This window comes from Myotis brandtii, unplaced genomic scaffold, assembly GCF_000412655.1.
Source record: "Myotis brandtii unplaced genomic scaffold, ASM41265v1 scaffold1174, whole genome shotgun sequence".
NCBI classification, from domain to species: Eukaryota; Metazoa; Chordata; class Mammalia; order Chiroptera; family Vespertilionidae; genus Myotis; species Myotis brandtii.
Genome location: NW_005354065.1, coordinates 536,681 through 552,760, shown reverse-complemented (window position 1 = coordinate 552,760; position 16,080 = coordinate 536,681). Strand labels below are relative to the sequence as shown.

The 16,080-nt window shown below is 38.0% G+C and overlaps 1 protein-coding gene and 1 pseudogene across 1 annotated transcript in view; one reads left to right on the top strand and one right to left on the bottom strand.

Moving 5' to 3' along the window:
• The window catches only part of LOC102259858 (thrombospondin type-1 domain-containing protein 7B), a 525,758-nt gene that overhangs the window by 428,249 nt on the left and 81,429 nt on the right, over window positions 1-16,080 (bottom strand). The gene's annotated exons all lie outside the window — the stretch shown is intronic.
• The window catches only part of LOC102259551, a 49,632-nt pseudogene that overhangs the window by 24,307 nt on the left and 9,245 nt on the right, over window positions 1-16,080 (top strand).

Here is a 16,080-nt window from a genome sequence, read left to right as displayed (position 1 = left end):
AAAGTTTTGGAGAAAAATCAGTTGGTAGACCAAGAAATAATGATTGAAAAAATATATAATGTGGGACATACCACGATTGACTCCAATCTCAGTTACAATACATTCTTTGTCCTCATTCCGCCCATCCATAAATAATACCTAGCATTAACATGAATAGCCCAGAGAAAAATGCCTCAATATGGCATGTAGAGTTCAACCTTTGACAAGTTTTTTCTCAATTTCCTCTCTAAAATGAGGACCAAAAAAAGGCATTTAACAACTACCTGACCACATGAGGTTTGCATGAGATTTTGTCTCCTTAAAATGATGAAGTTATGATATTTAATGATTAGACAAACCATCTTGTTCTTTTCCCAAAGAAGGGGGAAAATGATGCCTTCAATATTGATCTACATCACACTTGCCCAAGTAATGACCACTTAGATGGGGTCATTCCCTTTCAAGAAACAGAAACATGGTCAGACTTGTTCAAATTAAAAAAATAGGTATTTATTGGAAAAATTTGGAGAACAGAATAAAAATATAAGCAGGAAGAAGAGCTTGGTCTCTGAGAAGCAAGAGATGACGAAGCGTCATTACTCCCCCATTTCTCACAGAGGCAGATTTGCTGGTCTCTGTCCTTTTCCGTGAGCTTTGGCTCTGCTACCCTCAACCTTTCCTTCTCCCCTACTCCAACATCCAACCCCATCGCAGCCCTTGTTGCTTTGATGACACATCACACTGAACATCCATTGGCAAAAGTCCACTTCCCCCCTTCTGATCATAATCCTGACCAGAGTTTGCTCAGAGAAAGCCATTCACAGCCAGGAAGTTCTGGGTTGGGTAAATCCTCCTCCTCTACTCAAGGTACAAGCTTTCAATAGGTTGAGATGTCTGTGGACAGAGCAGCACATTGCTGTGAAAAATTTAACTCACCTGTAAGAAAGACTCCAGGGGACACATGAGCCCTGCTACTAATCCAGAGTCAGGCTAGCTCAGCTATAATGGAAGACACATGCTCAAAATAAAGCAACACTTAGCAACCTCTATTCCAAATAGGGATGTCACACATAAATACATATTAATGCCTATGTTCCTACTTTCCAGAAAATGTAGACAATACTTGCTTAGAAAACCTTATGCACAGGTTGTATGTGTTCTATATATGAGCCTTGGTACTGATGTGTATTATTTCTTTTTCTAATATTAATTTTTTTCTTGGTTTCAGAGAGGAAAGGAGAGGGAGAGAGAGAGCTATAAACATCAATGATGAGAGAGAATCATTGATTGGCTGCCTCCTGCACGCCCCCTACTGGGGACCGAGCCCGCAACCTGGGCATGTGCCCTTGACTGGAATCAAACCCGGGGGTCCTTAAGTCCTCAGGCTGATGCTCTATCCACCAAGCCAAACCAGCTGGGGCCTAATGTGTATTATTCCTATAATCTGGATCAAATTGTTTAAACTCTATGTCTTTGTATACATGTATGTATAGAAGGGTATATTTTCCTTTCTCTATCTCTGAACTGGTTCCTTGACAACATACAAGATTGCTCTTGGGACTAAATGAGACAACAAAGGCAAAATACCTATCTTAGGACTCAACATCCAGGATCTAGCAATATAGGCTTGTTTGATTCTCAAGGTACAATCCAAAGTTCTTACAAACCTCTCCAAACTCTCTCTTACAGAATAAGCAGTTTAAATCTCTTACCTTATGCCAAACCTATTTAATTGTGGAGTTCCCTCTAAATCCACCTACTTACCCAGAAACCCCTCTTGCAAAAATATTTTCCAGTAAAGCCAAGGAGTTAGTGATACAACAATGTCTGAGTTGGTCTTATTAAGAACATAATTGAAATGACAGAAGTATATAGAAAACAGTTATTTTGCTATCTTCTCTACTCATCATCTCAGAAAATATACTTAATCTCATTGTTTTCAACATGAATGTATATATATGCACATATATAAATGCATGAACACACTAGGTGATCCCTGTCCTCTCACTCTCATACACACACAGACACACACATACACAGACACAGGCTCTTCCACCTTCGCCAGTGAAAGTCATCTGCTATTCATACATCTCTCTGTGTCAGATATCTTCAACTAAGTTTGACCTACTTACATAATCTGGTCAGCAAATGTGTTTCATTTGCCCTAAATATATTTGGAACAAAGGGTATTACCTACTCATTTAAAACTTTTGACAATGTCACATGAACATCGATATACACCTGCTATGGAAAGTTTGGATGATCCCTAACACTAGGACTGCATCTCCATATGAAAACTGTCTGCTTTAGACAGAGCTCAAGTTCTCCATTTTACTAAAGACTCTACCACTCACTAAGTAGTACTTACTACTTCATATTAAACTGGCTTGCTTTCCATTCACTACCTTCATTGCCCTTATGGGCACCGCATTTTGTATACTCTGGACTCTGCTTTTATACTCATTTCAGTGTCTTATTCAGATTTTAGATTCCAAGGGGGGATAAGCACATTGGTTTGACTGCTTTCTATACTGCTTAAATGTATTTTATTTAAATGGAGATGTCAAATAAATGTGTGACATTAATGATGACAGTGATATAGCACTCGATGATTTGTTCTTATATACAGCTGAACCATCTAAGACAGTGGTTCTCAACCTGTGGGTCGCGACCCCTCCCCTTTGGCTGTCGAACGACCCTTTCACAGGAGTCACCTAAGACTATCCTGCATATCAGATATTTACATTATGATGCATAACAGTAGCAACATTACAGTTATGAAGTAGCAACGAAAATAATTTTATGGTTGGGTCACAACATGAGGAACAGTATTTAAAGGGCCAGAAGGTTGAGAACCACTGATCTAAGGCATCCTCTGAGTTGCAAAAGCCTTTATGACAACTGTTGATTATTCATGGTCTGCTTCTCCAGTTTATGAATCATTCAGGTAGCTTCGTTTCTCTTCATTTTGCCCATTACCTGATTGCCTCTGCATCTCCCCCAGTGCAAAAGCATGAGTAGAGAGATAAAGAAATCTCTTGATTAAACTTAACAATAAGGAGAAAGACAGGATCAATGGCTTTAAAAAGAGCAAAGATTTTATAATTTAACTTTGTTCCCTCTATTTGGCAGATCTTCAGATAATCTGAAATTTGACAACTGCATTATAGCAGGCACTGTCAATGGTCCATACATTGCCCTGGGACATATGGACCATTGTGTGCTGGTATCAGCTGACTTTCAATCAATAGCTGACCTTTGTTCCTGGAATGAGGAGAAGGTGAGTTGTCCAGAGGTGCTACTGCATGGCAGGCCAGGAGTTCCCAGGAGTTAACACTCCCCGAGGCAAGAGAGTCTTCAACAAATGACTTGAGACTTAGTATGCAACTGTCTTACCTCATCATATCTCAGTTGTGTGTGTTGCATTATTTCCCAGAGTCTGCCCTCTGGGACAAGGTCAAGGCACCCACTATAATGCTCATTTAATAAATCATCTTTATTGGCTACATACCCTTTCTTGCATCACCTCCCCCCCATTCCCCATGGGTTTTTCCTGCACTTCCCGAACACACTTCTTTCACTCAATCCCAATCTCCAGATTTGATACCAGGTGATCCCACAATAAAGTATGTATACTTCAGAAATAGGTAGACTACCAAGAAACAAGCAAATTAGTTCCCATGATTTTCACAGGACCGAAATCACACTTTAAGATGGAAACTCCTTCAGATTAGTTATAGATTTCAATCAGTAGAAGTTTTGCCAGAGAACACATTTTATATACCATACTTTAGTCATTTAAGATAGGTTTTGGTAACTTGAGAAGAAATATTATTGTGAAACAAAGACATTTTAGTCAAGGTTTTTTATCTTAGCTGATCTAAAATGTCTTTTTATTGCTATATCAATCAACTAAATGATTTTTTTCCAAGTTTAAAATAAAATTATATACTTATTGTGTGCTGGGCAAGAGAGACAATGAGGATAAAATTTTAATTGGTTTTCATGAACACGACTTTGTAGCTTATGTGACTGCTGAAGGGGACTCTATAATTTTCATTATGGTAAAGTGACGAATGGAGAAGGCAGAAGCCAAATAAGATATCCTGTTTTAGGGCCAGACAAGTTTCTGAAAATTGTGAAAATCTAACAGTTGTGCTTTGGCATTCAAAGTTTATGGACCTGAGATCCAAAATGCTCTTTGACAAATTTAATTTGGCCTCGGGGGCAGTGGTGAGGAAATAGGATAATTCAAAGAAGTGAGGCAGAAGGAAAATTAATGGGGTGAAAGAATTGGCTGTGAGGACAGAATGCAAAAAAAAATAAGGCCAAGTAGAATTCTTAATTCTTGCTGCCTTATAAATGAGCAGCAAATGAAAGGGCTTACCAGCAAACTGATGTACTGCACCCCATTTACCCAACTCTTCCAGCTACTCAGAGACGCATTGGGAATCATCCAGCTTCCATTTAGTTTTCTGCTACTCTGGAGCCAAAGTGATATAAGTACAGAAGTGAAAAGTACTGCAAGCCAGGCATGTTAGCGACTGCCAGCAACACAAAAGTAACCACAAGACAGACTTTTTATCTTGCAAATATATCATTTAGGCAACCCATCTTTCTGAAGACCATGATTGAATTTCATATTTTAACTTCTTATTCTCAAATTATAGACATTTATCATTCATGTGCCTGAAACACTTTTTACGTTCCTCTATTATAACAGCTATCTTAGAATCATTTTTATGTGTATTTTCTGACTCAATAATGAGTGATTTGAGATTTGGGATAGGATCATTTTCAACTTTTGCATCACCAGAACACAGCACACAGCATTTGACCCATAATAACTGCTCAAAAACATCTCTTTAAAATATATGTATGTATGTATGTATGTATGTGTATATATATATATATAAATTTCAGAGAGGAAGGAAGAGGACAGAGAGATAGAAAAATCAATGATTAGAGAGAATCATTGATTGGCTGCCTCCTGCACATCCCAAACTGGCTGTGCCCTGATCGGGAATCAAACCGTGACCTCCTGGTTCATAGGTCAATGCTGAACCATGAAGCCAAGCTCAAAAAAAAAAAATCTTTTGAATTAAAATGCTAAATGATATACCTAGAACTTTCTGATGAGGATAAAAGTATAGCCTTTCTATTGAATCTCATATTTGTTCAAGCTCCTTATATTTAACATATAACCATCTTTCTTTATTTTATTTTATTTTTTGGTATCCAACTCTGTCAACAGAGATGATATGTCAGTTTCAATGTCTTTCTCACATCTGATTCTCCTAATTCACCTGCTTATTTGTGTTACAAAGTCAGTTCATCTGTCATGTTATGCACTGTTTTCCTTCTGAATATTTAACTTTTAAAGAAATTCTAGCCCTAACCTGTTTGGCTCAGTGGATAGAGCATTGGCCTAGGAACTGAAGGGTCCCAGGTTTGATTCAGGTCAAGGGCATGTACCTCAGTTGTGGGCACATCCCCAGTAGGGGGCGTGCAGGAGGCAGCTGGTCGATGTTTCTCTCTCATCGATGTTTCTAACTCTCTGTCCTTTTCCCTTCCTCTCTGTAAAAAATCCATAAAATATATTTTTTTAAAAAGAAATTCTAATTTTTTAAAATGCTCAATGCTCAGAAGAAATGCCATTGCCTGGGTATTGTGGCGTATCCTAATCGGTATCCCCATCTCAAACATGGTACTAGAAGAAGAGAAAACTGCAAATATCTCCCTGGTACCTCAATTTCGTGCATTGAATGGGAAAAGCTATTGTGCACTTGTCCATCATTATAGCAAATGTCCTATGAAATAAGGCCGTTTCCCCCCATGTTTTGCAAAGCACCTCCATCACTAGTAATTAGTGTCAATGACAGTGTTACTCACCCCATGTTCCAGTGCAGCCCATCTGCTGACTGTCCTGCAATGCCCTCAGACAGTCTCAGGTTCATCTGCTCCCTGCCTGGTGTTTCCCCCCTACAGTTCTGTCCATCTGCTGACTTCCTCGCTCTGACCTTTTAAAGTCCTGTTGATTTGCTGACTCCCTGCCATCCTGGCTCAGGCATTCTGATCACGTTGGGTTGACACAATGACTGATCCACTCTACCAGCTTGTCCTATTAGCTCAGGCGTCTCTGTCCACTGACCAATCCATCTAACCCCTACATCACAGAATACTAAAATGTGCATATTTTATGAGACTCTAAAGCAGGCTGGACATTAGTGGAAGGAGCAATTGATGAGAAACCTGGAGCCCTAAGTTCTGTCCTTGGCTCTGTCATTACGTAGATGTATAAACTCAGACAAGTCCTTGATTTCCCTCTTGACCTCAGTTGCCTCAATTCTAAAATGAGGGGATTGTACTATACCAGTACTCTAAAACATTTCTAACTCAATGATTGAAATGCATCTTCACTTGGCTTTAAAAAAGAGATAAATCAGAAGATGTCATTAACAGGACAGATGCACAAAGATTGAAGAGAGAAAGCATCACATTAGGTTATCAGCATGTGTGAAAATACCAGAAGGCACTATGACCCGAATACAAGCTACCACCATTATCATCTCCAAAGGGATGCCCAGCTTCCTCCAGTAACTTCTAGATTCCATTTTACACGCAGCACTTAGAATTATCTGCATTAAATGTACTAGTATATCAGATCTTATCATGACCTCTCTCCCTATTGCACTTAAGAATAAACCCCAAATGCTTCCTATTGCACTTAGAATAAATCCCAAATGCCCTTGGATGGGCCCCAGCCTCTCTGACCTCATTTTGAACCACTCTCTCCCTTCTTGAGTTGTAGCCATGCCAATCTTGCTTTGGTCTTTCAAACACCCCAAGCTCATGCTGTCTACTTCTGGCAATTGTTACACTATCTGCTTGTCTAGCAAATCTTCACACAGCTGGCTCCCTGTGTGACTGCGGCCTCAGCTCAAATGTCCATATTGTCATAGAGGCTTTCCCCCATCACCTTATCTATATCAACCCCAACATCCAGCATCACCCATCCTTTCTACTCCAATACCCTGATTTGATTTCTTTCTATTATTTACCTCTACCTGAATATACCTTATTTATTTCTTTATTATTTCTCTCCTGCAACTAAATATAAACTTCTTGGGAATAAAAGCATTAGATTTTGTATTCACACCTATGTCCCTATCATCTAAAACCAGTGGTTCTCAACCTTCTGGCCCTTTAACACATTGTATGCGGGCCGTTTTTGCTAATTTTTTGCACAAATGGCAACGTTCAGTAAAATTACGATAACTTTAGTTTTACATTTTTTTTTCAATGAAACTTTTTGTGATTTACTATAAAATGTATACTGAATTATTTTTCTTAAATTTTAAACAGACAAATACTGGAAAACTCACTGGAAATTGTGTTTACCAGTCAACGTAAAACGTATACATACGTTTCCCGCTTAAATACAGTTCCTCATGTTGTGACCCAACCACAAAATTATTTTCGTTGCTACTTCATAACTGTAATGTTGCTACTGTTAAGAATCATAATGTAAATATCTGATATGCAGGATGGTCTTAGGCGACCCCTGTGAAAGGGTCGTTTGACAGCCAAAGGGGTTGTGACCCACAGGTTGAGAACCGCTGAAAAACAATGCTTGAAATGACAAATTCTTGTTCAATGGATGAATCAGAGAAAGGCCAGTTACTAGGGTAGTAAAACCTCCTTGGACATTTTAAATGACAGATTTGACTTTGAATTGAGCAGAAGTAACTTATTTACATTATGAATGAAATCAAAGAATATGGACCCTTGCTTCCAAATCTGCCAAGAGAGCTGAGAGACTTCTTTAAAACATAGTTAGAGCTTGTTTAATTCTTTCTCTGGCAAGAGCATGACCTCAGATGATCTTACTCAGGAAGACCGGCCACCACTGATGGCGAGTCAAAACTCATGTGCCCAAAGTTGGAAATGCATGAAAGGCTCCTCAAGGTTAAGACAAGTTTTTTTGAAAAATGCCAATATTTTCAGAGGATGAGGGCAAAGTTCTTCCGCCTGCAGCCACCCCAGGGACAGTCAAGGGTGGAAGCTCCTCATACGTGGAACCCCTTTGCTCACACATCAGTGGAGGCCAATCTTCCCCAGTAAGATCACCTGAGGTCACACTGGCCAGAGAAAGAATCAAACATCTCAAACTGCCTTTTAAAGAAGTGTCTCAACTGTCCCCGGCAGCTCTAGAAATAAATTCAGATTAGGTCTGGTTCCTTCCACAGCCCGAGGCCACTGTCTTATACCATAGGTAAAAATCAAAAGAGTTTTACAAAATTCACACTGCAGTACCTGGGCTTATATTTAGCATCCCTACCCACTTGTGAGGCCAGAGACAACCAAAATTCACTCTAAGAACTTCCTGGCCCAACTGGTTTTCCTTAAAATAAAGCCTTTGGCAAATCTGTAGAGACCTAAAGAACATTAGTGATGCCTGACTTTAGTGGTTCAGTGGTTAAGTGTCGACCTATGAACCTGGAGGTCACGGTTCGATTCCAGTCAGGGCACATGCTCAGGTTGATCTACAGTGGGGGGTCATGCAGGAGGCAGCCAATCAATGACTCTCTCATCATTGATGTTTCTTTTCTTTTTTAATTTCTTTATTGATTAAGTTATTACACATGTGTCCTTATCCCCACATTACCCCCATCCCCCTCCCACAAATGCCCTCACCCCCCTGTTGTCTACCATTTGCAACAGCATGGATGGAAGTCTGATCGATGCTTCTCTGTCTCTGGATCTGTTTTTGTTCATCAGTTTATGTTGTTCATTATATTCCATAAATGAGTGAGATCATGTGATATTTATCTTTCTCTGACTGGCTTATTTCACTTAGCATAATGCTCTCCAGTTCCATCCATGCTGTTGCAAATGGTAAGAACTCCTTCTTTTTTACTGCAACGTAGTATTCCATTGTGTAGATGTACCAGTTTTTTAATCCACTCATCTGCTGATGGGCACTTAGGCTGTTTCCAAATCTTAGCTATGGTCAATTGTGCTTCTATCTCCCTCTCCCTCTTCTTTCCTCTCTGAAATCAATATTTTAAAAAAGTGATATTTTTTAACGAACATTAGTGGCTACCTGGGACTGGAAGTGGGAAAGGAGATTAACCAAAAGACACCAGTGAATTTACTGGGGGTGGCGGACATGTTCTTCAACTGGGTTTTCATGATGGTTGAAAAAGTTAGTAAACTTACCCAAAATTATTAAATTGTATACTTAAAATGGGTGAATTTTATGCAATGTAAATTATATCTCAATAAAGTTTTGTTTCTTTTTTAAAATGAAGTCTTTTAATTTAATCAGCTGAGTTACCCTGGTTTTCAGTTTCAAGGGGACACCATTTCTACTCCTTGTAAAAATAATTTTTTCTCTTTTTGACTCTCAACTTAATCTGAGGATCTGGGGAAATCTCCACTTGCCAGCATTGCCAGAGGTTCTCAGAAAAGGTAGTTTCACTCCAAAAATAGTGTCACTTCTTTTTTAATCCTTTTTGGCAAGCAGAAAGTGTCTAGATGTAAAACCTTGGACACATATCTTATACTTGATGAAATACTAAAGGATGCAATTACTAAGTTATCTGAATTGTTGATAGAATAATCCAAACCATGTTAAAATGACACCAGTCTGGAACTAAAGACAGAAGTCTGTGTGTGGTGGAAGGGGTGGTCAGAATAGTGGGCTTCCATGCCCTTTTCAGCAACGCCCTGTACTGAAAACATCCCTGCTTCTCACCTTAACCCATCCTCACCTGCCTGACATCTTGTCTACGTTGTTCCTATTCCATGTATTCCTGTTGATTCAGTTTTCATCCTACTTTTCACATTTTTAAAAGCTGTCCTCTCATCAAGGCACTAAATAAGTGAATAGCCATGAAACTGCTATCAGTGTAGCATACTTGCCCAAGGACACAGCAATCTTTGATTCTGCAGCAGTCAGTCATCGCCCTTGCTAATAAACTTTGCCAAATCTAAAGAAGGGCCCTCTTTTATTTGCTCTCTAGCCTATATTGTGACTGCCAGATGGGACAGGCAGAGCTAGGTATGGCGTCTTGTGTGACCCGCATTGGAATGTTGTGTGACCTAAGCGTTCTCAAATGAGAAATGGAGACATCAGTAACTACCTTTCCATATTGCTGACAGGTAGTGAGATAACACCATGGTGCTCTCACAATGCAGGGGCTGAATTTTGGGTACATAATAACTTATAGTCAATATTTTTCCTGCCACCAAAATCTCTGGACTCTAGGATAGCACAAAGTTACTCCCATAACCCACTAGACAAGTCTTTAGTGTGTCAAAATGGCCAGGTCCTGCTTCCAAAATTATAAGCTGTCAAAATCACAGTTTCTTACCAGTGGGAGCTGACAAAGTGACAGAAATAAACTTTCTAGAATGATGGTTTCGAAAGGCATACCCTTTCTATTGGCAGGAATGATCCTCTACCCTGTGATTTCTATTCTCAGATAATTTGCAGTAATCTGATCTGGAAAAACCATGGCAACACCCACGTGGTTTGATGTTTCCTCAAGATGCCCAGGAGAAGCATTCCAACTACTGCCGCATTTAGAAGCCTATTCCACATACCTGTTCATTTCACATCTTTACCGCTCGCCTGCTGGATGGTACCTCTCAGAGGAGTTACCAGTCCTGCCCCCACAGTGGCCACTCCTTGAGCTCCTAAGTTATCCCAGCCCTAGGAGTGAGAGCCACTTTCTACAATTCCCAGTTTCTGGGCTATCTCTTTGACCACTTGATATTCTCTCAGTTTCCCGACACGTATATTAAATTCTCTCTGATTTAAATGCCTACTGTAGTTTCTATTTCCTGAATGGAGCCTGATTGACATATTATGTAATACATTTTAAAAGAATAATTATTTAATGTATAAGACAAAATAAGATATACCATCTGGTTCAAACTCATATTTGCCATAAGGCCTGTGTGGATTTGGAAAAGTTTCATAACCTCTAAGCCTCTGCCCAATCATATAAATAAAATATAATAGTAATATCTATTTCAGATGTTATTATTATTATTTTTGTAATAAACTTTTAATAAAGTAAAATAGCACATTTTGAAGCAACCACATAAAAACATTTTAACTCATAAGAATACTAAAATACTATAGACACAACAATAGAACACGCAAAGAGCAAATAGTTATTAATAGCAGTATGAAAATAAATGTTATAACTTCAGATGAACATTCATTAACTTCTTATAGAAACCATAATGAAAAAAGAGCATAATCTGAATCATCATTACTTAATCACTTTCAGTTAGTCTTTCATTAAAGTATACGAACCTTTTGAAATACATGATTACACAAAGCATTATCTCATGATATATTAGTTTTAAAATAGTTTCTCTAACCAATACAAGTCCCTGAGAATAAAATATCTGCCTTTATCAAAACTCCATATACTAACTTGTACTTTCCAGAATGCCAGAGTTCAAAAACATTATTCTAAATATTAAAACTCAAGGTTGTTATTTTAATAAACTTAATTATGCAAAACATCAAGTGCAAGAATATACTAACAAAACAGAAATATGAAGCAGATTGGTAATTACAGCAACTAGCTACAGATGGCATAGCAGTACAATGAATTTTTCAAGTGTGGTTTGATTTTAAAAAAAGTCAATTGAAAACACTTTTCTACTGGTACAATCATAGAGTGCAGTACTGTTGAAGACTTGGAAATTCATTTTCACAAATAATTTTTGAAAATAATGAATTTTGCTTGTCCTATAATGACAATGGCAAATACTATTTTTAAAAACTCCATTATAAGAATAAAAGTGCAGTATAAAGAAAAATATTTAGTCTTTAAATTCAATCTATTTGCCACAATAGAATGTAAAAGTAAAAATAGTCTTCCACATTGAAAAGCTGGGGCCATAAGAGAAAATGAAGAACTGCACATGTGAGGGGCAAAACACTGGACAAGATACTCACTACACATCTGAAGAGAAAACAAGGTCAATGAGGGAAGCACATAAATCAGAATGGCGAGTACAGATGGGACACCTCTGCTCCTCTAGAAGAGTAAGACTGGCTACAGTGGAAAGTATGGGAAGAAGAAACAACACCCCCCAATTCTAACCTTTGTGCTTCCTATGATTCCTTATCTTGAGACATGGGGATAGACGTGTGGGCTAGAGAATGCCTGCCAGTAATTCTGAAGGCTGCCATGGCATTTGAGAAGCATCCTTTAATCCTTTAGTACTTTTTATCGGACAATAACTTGCCTCAAACCCAAGTCTATTTAATGTTTACAACTATCTCTAAAGTATTATAAATGAACCAAGGATCAATCTTCATGATTTGCAATAAAGTTTTCAACAACCTAAATACATTTCAATAAGGGATTGATTAAATGCTACAGAAAACTGTGTAATGAAAAGGTAGGCTGTTACTTTAAATCATGCTATTAGGTCTAACAGTTATTATTTTATTTTTAAACAATATTTTTATCAAATTGTTATGCACATTGTTTGAAATATCAAATAACAATAAAATACAATAAAGTATAAAAAGAAACCTGTTTTTTTCCCCTTTCTGCCTGATCCCCAGAGAAATTGTTTTTATCTCTGTTGATAATTACCATTATATTTCCAAATACTATATTCACATTTCTATTTCTTAATTCATCAATGTTGGACATTACGTATTGCCTTCCAAGGAAGATAAGGACATAACTCTCACTACTCAACTCCAATGCCAAGTTCAGGAAAACAAGCTGGTTGCTTATCCAACACACCCTTGGTTTAAGACTGAGCCCTTCAGAGTGGTCCATTCTCCTTGACAGTGTTGCTTTAGGTGTGGGCATGGAACTAATCCTGGTCATGGAGACTTGGTGAGAAGGCTTCTGCGGAGTTACTAGAAAAGGTTTCCTAGGTCCTAACAAGGAGGCTTCAGCAGAGATGATGGCCCTTCTGTTTCCGGACTTTCTCATGACTGAATGCAATGCCTGGAACTTGGGCATATTCTTGCTCTCTGCCTGAGGCTGAGGACAAAGGAGGAGGAGCCCTGAATTGGTTTGGCTCAGTGGATAGAGCGTCGGCCTGCGGACTGAAGGGTGCCAGGTTCGATTCCGGTCAAGGGCATGTACCTTGGTTGCGGGCACATCCCCAGTAGGGGTGTGCAGGAGGCAGCTGATTGATGTTTCTCTCTCATAGATGTTTCTAACTCTCTATCCCTCTCCCTTTCTCTCTGTAAAAAATAAATTAAACATATTTTAAAAAAGGAGAGGAGGAGTAAACATCGAAGGAGGAGTGGAGCCGAGCCCTGAAAGCACTGTGACAGCACCTTCGGATCTCAGACTCCTTATGTGAGGTGGCAAAGTTAAATTTTGGTGAAGCCGAATTGAACTGGCATTTCCCATTACAGTTGAATATATCTTAACTAATATCCCTCAGTTATTCTCTCCAGCATCCGATATAATTTTATAACATGTTTTTGTTAAGCTAATGATTCAATGTCTGTGTTTAGTATCTACAGATGTTTGTTCAGTGATAAAAATGAGTACACATTTGCTTTTCTACGCAATATTTCAAGTCCTCAAAATTTAAAATCTACTTCATTTTTCATATTTTTAGTTTATTTATATGCCTATACCATATGAGACTTTTAAGGCAATATTTCACATGGCAGAACATGTCTAGGATGGCCACTTCTGAGAGTAAAAGTAGGTTTTGTCAAAGATTATTCCAGAAACATAGATACTGAAAGGAATTCTAGGGACAAAATAGGCAGGTTTAATGAGTCTTAGGAATAAAGAGGGTCCTTGGGGGAGGAATGCATAGGTGAGGGCTTGGAGCCGCCAGAAGGCATACATTCACAGAGAATAGAAAGGTGCCACAGGATAAGGGGAGAGGGAGGCATACATTCACAGAGATAGAGAAAAGTCACAGAGAATGGGGAAAAAACAAACGTGCTTTCACAGAGGATAGAGAAATGTGGACAGATGCTGGAAAGAGGGAAACATGTTCACAGGAGATAGAGAAATGTTGAAAGATAAGGGGGAGAGAAAGGGGGAAGGCACCACATGGGTTTTGGACTCTGAAGCTGATATTCTGCAAAAGAGTGACCAATTAGAAAAGCACAGGGTCATAAAATGGGGAAGAGGTCCAATTAGAAGAGAGCATGAAGAGACAAAGAACTACAGCCTTTATAAACTTTAGAAAAAGGGGTTCGGGAGCGCCTCCCTACCTGGTAGTCTGTATTTGCTTCCAATAAATGTCCACCCATTTACTAACAAGTCCTAAAGCACTTTGATATTCTGGGTGTCTTTTTTTAAGAACCCTAATCTTATGTCATGGGTTCAATATTTTCTCCTATTTCTTTTTATATTGTTTTAAAATATTTTTCCAGGATTGCCTGTACTTCCTGAAGTTCCTTTGGTAGATTTGTGGTTATTTTGCTTCTCCAATTTATGGCGTTCATTTTGGAGGTTTCCCTAAAATATATGGTGACCCTCATATTATACATGGAACACTTAGAAGTTGATTGGAAGCTTGTCAACTGGTGGCTTTACTTATGGTGATTAGGTGGTGGCTTTCTCTAGGGAAGTCTGGGTTCCCCAAATATTGCTATTTCTAGGTCTTTCCTCTGAGGTTATTCAGCTTCTCTAAAGAAAAATCCTCTATGTCCTGCCTGATGTGTTCTGGGAACAGGGTAGCAAATGAGGGCTGGTGGTCTCCATTTATTCCTTTCTTTTACACTTTATTTTTGCAAAAAAATTACCCTTATATTAGATAATTTTTGCAAAAATTTACCCTTATATTAGATAATTTTTATAAACTCACATTAAGGAAGAAAAATAAATATAATGAGTTAATGAACAAATTAATTTTAGAATATTTTTGAGGTCCCACAACATGTAAAGCATTATGGTTGATGCTCTCTGAAGTTCAAAAGTTATTAGGATTAAATATTTGCTCCAAAATAGTTGACAACTTACTGAAGAGAGTCACTGGCATAATAAACTCAAACAAGATCTGTTTCACGTTTTTACAAAAAGGTAAGTCTGGAAATGGAGTCAGACTCTAACCAGGGCTGAGAGATAAAATAAAGTGGTATAAGAGTGCAGCCAACATTTCTCACCAAAGAAACCTGGACAGGTTTTGAAAATGAGCTAGACTTTAGACGATGAGAAGAGTTCAGTAGGACCAAATCAGATAGAGAAAGAAAGGAAGGAAGAGTTTTCAAAGAAAAATGTACCTTAAATTTTAGGGTAAAAATGTAGGCTGTTTTCTCTGAGCAACTGAACATCCTTAGTACTTTTTGTCCACTTAATTAATCCTTCCTGTAAAGCCACCAGGTAACATGCTGCATACTTTTTATATATACATTACCAACCTGTTGTTTTAGAGATGAGTCTGGTCACAAAGTGTGAGATAGATGGGAAGAGAGAGAAAAACCAGAGGGCAAACCCAAAAGAGTTAAACCGCTATTGCCTTCCATTTAAAAACTTAAGCAAAAAAGCAATAAAAAATGACATGAAGTTCTAATACAGTGAAGTTTGTGGGAAATGTCTGTTTAAACACAGAGTAGGAAAGGAAGTCTTAAATAAGATACCAAATGTACTAACTATAAATTAGTGATGTTTATCTACATTAAAATTAAGACTCCTGTTTTTAAAAACACTACAAAGAAATGAAAATAAAGACATAAAAGAAAAATAACTTGCATTACATATAACCAACAGAGGGCTCATCCCAGGAACATACAAGGAATCCCCACAAATCAATAAGAAATGAAGAGAAAACAAAATAGATAAATGGGCAAAAAGACATCAATAGGGTATTTAACAGAAAGAAAATCCAAATGGCTAATAAACATGAGAAAATCCTCAACTTTACCACTAATCACAAAAATGCAAATAAAAACTACAAATACATGCCTTTGAACATATATATGCTCACATAAAATAAACAAAAAAAATTAAGCTAATATTACATATCATTAGGATATGAATAATATAGATACCCATATAATGCTAAAACAAGTATAAACTGGTTTAACCAATTTGAAAAAGAGCTTGTCATTAATAGTAAATTAAATATATA